This window comes from Meleagris gallopavo, chromosome 23 (assembly GCF_000146605.3).
Source record: "Meleagris gallopavo isolate NT-WF06-2002-E0010 breed Aviagen turkey brand Nicholas breeding stock chromosome 23, Turkey_5.1, whole genome shotgun sequence".
Lineage (NCBI taxonomy): Eukaryota > Metazoa > Chordata > Aves > Galliformes > Phasianidae > Meleagris > Meleagris gallopavo.
In genome coordinates this window covers 3,516,800-3,521,156 of record NC_015033.2, presented here as the reverse complement: position 1 = coordinate 3,521,156, position 4,357 = coordinate 3,516,800, and the positions used below count along the sequence as shown (strand labels likewise).

General features: G+C 45.3%; 1 long non-coding RNA gene across 1 annotated transcript; it reads left to right on the top strand.

Annotated features, from left to right (window-relative positions):
• On the top strand, nucleotides 1–3,816 carry LOC109370842. The gene is made up of 3 exons (XR_002121291.1): nucleotides 1–56; nucleotides 502–596; nucleotides 3,682–3,816. It is a non-coding gene; the product is annotated as an uncharacterized LOC109370842 (long non-coding RNA).
• Nucleotides 3,817–4,357: the final 541 nt, after the last annotated feature.

The window sequence follows — 4,357 nt, the reverse complement described above, 5'->3', positions numbered from 1 at the left end:
GCGGCTCCGCTCCTCCTGACGGGGCGCTCCGCCCTCAGAGCTGCGCTGGCTGAACGGTGAGAGAGGCGGGCTGAGCGAGGAGATGTCGCCCCGCCGCGTGATGGGCTCGGCTTGGTCCGTAGCGAGTTAATAGCTCGGATTGGAAAGCTATCTCCTTAGTAATAAATTGTGTTTTTGTAGCGTTTTGGTCAACGCGGGGGTTGAAGCGGCCGCTTCCCGCTGTGCGCAGCTGTGAGGGAACGGCTCCCAGTAAAACCCTCCGTGGGTCTCTGTGCCCGCAGCAAAGCGCTGCCGTGCTGCTGTGCGTGGCTGCAGCCAACGGCTGCAAACTCAAGTATTAAAGTAGATTAAGAATACATCTCAGATCTGATTCCTTCTCCAGAAGAAGCGATGCTGATCAGTTCCTCTGGCAGGATGGCTTTTGTGTTTGAGTATTTTTTTGTCATCTGCTGAAGCACCCCAGAAGTAACTGTGGTGCTTTTTGCTTCTGCTGCCATTTAGAAGCTGCTTCCCTGAGAGAGGAGATGAGGTTCCACGTGTAGGTTTTCCCTTCCCCCTGGCAGGGCAGGCACTATCAGCATCCCAGGCAGAACCAGGTGAGGAATGGTTTTAAGAAATGGTTTTAAGTTGATAGAAATGGTTTGAAGTTGGGGGAGGGAAGATTTAGGTTGGATGTCAGGGGGAAGTTCTTTATATGGGAGTGGTGAGGTGCTGGAACAGCTGCCCAGAGAGGCTGTGGATGCCCTGTCCGTCCCTGGAGGTGTTCAAGGCCAGGTTGGATGGGGCCCTGGGCAGCCTGGGCTGGTGTTAAATGTGGAGCTTGGTGGCCCTGCGTGTGGCAGGGGGTTGGAGATTCACAATCCCTGAGGTCCCTTCCAACCCTGGCCATTCTGTGATTCTTTGAGGAGCGGTGAATGCGAAGCTTCAGGGCTGCAGGAAGGACCACAGTGATGGCAGCAGACAGCAAAGAACAGCAGGAGAAACTGCACAGAAATAAAGAGTAGGTGGAAAGGGGCTCAGCCGTGCGCGTGGCTGAAAATGCCACGACAAGGGAAGTGAGGTCTGATTTTATTTGCTGGCCTTCATTAAGGCTGTGAATGATGTTACGCTGCTAATAACCACCGCTTGGCGGCAGCAAACAGCACAGAAATCCTGCTTGAAGAAAATCCGGGGGGCACTGAGAGCTTTTAGACTGAGCTCACGTCTGCAGGCGCCTGTGCGTATTCCTGGGTGCATCTACAGGAATGATTGCTCACACCGCAGTTCTTTCCTTTGTTCCTGTGATGTCTGTCAGTGCTTTACTCATCTTGTGACCCCTTGCATCCTAGCTGGGCAATCCTCTCCTCCTAAAGCATGGATTGCACTCGCAGGTTGGGTGCTGTTAGGTATGGCCATCAGAAGTGTTGGCTGTTTTTCGTGCTGCAGGTGTTGCTGTGCTATGACTCGTGCATTAGAACATTTGCAACAGCTTTGTTATGGGTGAGCTTAAAAATTATTGTGTGACAAGGATGACAAGTGAAAGAATATAATGAAAGGAATAGTGAAAATTACTAGTGTAGCTGATTATTTTTAATTTGTATCTTGTATCTAAAAATGGACTTGCCATAGCATGAAGGTGAAGAGTGGAATAGGACCTGCTCCTGGTTCTGCCATGCTGGTTGAGATCACTGCTATAGTTTCCTCAACTGGCATGGAAATCCCATTACTTCTCTCTTGACTTTGAGTCTTGCTTAATTCAATAACTGCAGTGTTTTGTGATCTTACACAAAAGTTCTCATGGAAATGCAAAGACAAGTCTTTATCAGCAGCAGCCTTAACTGGATTTGAGCCAATGGTCGAAGGATTTGAGCTTTTGGAAGCTAGAATGCTTCTACAGATTATCTTTAGGGATTTCCTTGTAAATGGAGTGCCAGCATGTGCAGTTATCTACTCCCTGTAGAGGCTCATCAAGCTGCACATGCTTAATCTTTACTTACATGTTTCCTGATTCTTGCTGTAAATTGGGCCTCAGTTTTAACTTTTGCTCTCAGGAAGAAGGGGCTATTATAACAAATTCTAATCCTTTTGCAATTCCACAATCATTTAAGCCTGCCAAACAAACCAAGTGATCTTTTCCTGGGCTGAGGGAAAGAGGAGAGTGTAAAACGCAGGTGGCAGCATTTGCTGGGGAAGAACTGGTACATTATCAACTAATCCGCCTTCTGCTATTTCTGATTTCCTACCCAACAGCTGCAACATTGAATGAGAGCTTCTGCATTTGGGAAGAATTAGAAAGCCTGGTAATGCTGGGTCTCTATTACAGATACAACAGCTCACAGACAGGGAGGAGATTTTTGCTGCCGGTGTAGAATTTGGAGTGTCAGGCGTTTGATAGCCTGGAAAAATTGTAATTTTCAGCTATTGTTATGGAGTATTCGATGAAGAACTGGCACCGTGGTCTCTGCAAGGTTTCTCTCAGAGCCCGATATAATTGTATGCATGAGCTACTATTTTGTACATGTACCACTTTGAGGCTACAGCCCACAGTTGTTAAAACTTTTATTTATTTTTAAATAAATAATAACAGCAACTGATGCCATCAGATAGTTTTGGTCCTTTTAGATATCTTTGGTTCTGTAGCAATAGCTCCAGGATCAGAGGAGAACGTTAAGAATAAACAGTGCTTTGCTAGAAAATTGAAATGTTATTGTGTTGTGATTACTTGATGTAATTCACACTTGGTTAAGGAGTAGATGTTGATAAATTTTGTTCTTGTCAAACATGCTGTGACTTCACTCTAGAATTAGCATGTCCGTTCTGCTAAATGCTGTAAAGAAAATGTCCCTAAAGATAGCACAGGGAGCTGAAGTCCATGTAGCAAAACATCAGTGAGAGCTCCTGCAGCCATGGGACTCCAGCATTCTGTCCTCTGCAGCCCAGCAGCAGCAAATGCAGCACTGGGAAGAGAAACTCAGCCGGATGGGCTCACGCAGTACTGATAGCTGTCTGCAGAGAGATGGGAAATTCTGACTACTTTAATTGATGGGACGTATTACAATGCAAGCCACAAAATTAAGAAAGCTGTAAAAGATTTCCTTTAGCACAGGCAGGAGAATAATGGTGACGTGCAGTTTCGTTCTGAGAAGTATGAGCCCATTGCCATTTCTTGAGAAAATCAGCTGAATGGAGACAGTTATGTAAGCTCTCCCTAATTTTAGTGCTAGGTGACGTAGCCTTCAATGAAAAGTTATTGGCTTTGGAACCTGCTTCCTCTGGTTCCGCACCGGAACTTGAATTTGTTAATGTGCACAGATGAGTGAGCAGCTCATCTTTTCCATTCAGCCTTCCCATTCGAAGTGTAGGAACAGGACCTGTGTAGCTGTACGTAGAAAATCCAGCCATGTGACATTTATGTGCCAAGATAGGAAGACCTAAATAAGAGGGCTGGGGAGAGTGGCATGGCATTTGTGGGTACCAGGTTGCCAAGGAGGCATATTGTATTGAAACAGTTGCCTGGGAAACATTTAAAAATACGTTGAGTGGAAAAACATATGTGATGTGCCCACAAGTGTTCTGTGTGAATGAAATGCCATAGCTGATGATGGCACCAAAAGGCTGTTACTATTACATGAAAAGGTGCTGCAAGTGATGTTTTCTTTTCCTGTTTGTTTGTTTGCTTTTCTCCCTGCTCCCTGCTTGAAGGAGGTGTGCTGGAGGAGGATTGCTTTGTTCCTGGCTGATGGACTAAAGTAAACGTAGAGAAAAAGGTGCACATAGTCGTCATTGTCGTCAGCAACTGGAGATGGTAAGAGTCATTTAGCTTCATTTAGACAACCTAAACCAAATTGTCAAAAAGCCTGCACAATTACTTCAAGTTACAAGTATCAGCAGTACTGAAACTACTGCAGTTAAGTAAAAATAAGTGGCTTTCTGAACATACCACTTTAATTTGTGCTAAGATCATAATTTGGGCACAGTTTGCTCAAGGTTCTGAGTAGATCCAATGGAAAACTGTGGATCAGATAAAGTCTTCTGTGTCTCAGTCACGTCCTGGTATCACTCATCATTTTTCTGGCCCACTGTGTGTTTGGTTAAATCAAGTCCTGATGTTTCTAGGCCCTGGGGTTAGTGTGAGAGAGGCGGGGAGAATCTGCCTTTCATCTTCCTCTACAATTTTGCAATGTGACTGAAAACTGTTGGAGAGAATGTTTCAGATCTCAAACAAAGATTAGGTTTGATGGCATGGAGCCCTGGGTTTTGTGGCCCAGCCTAGGATTCTGCTGAGGGAGTTGTATAATCTGCCCACATTTTAAAGGATTTTGGCTCTGAATTTATGATCAAAAATGGCTTGAGGTTTTCACATTTCTGTCTTCTTTCT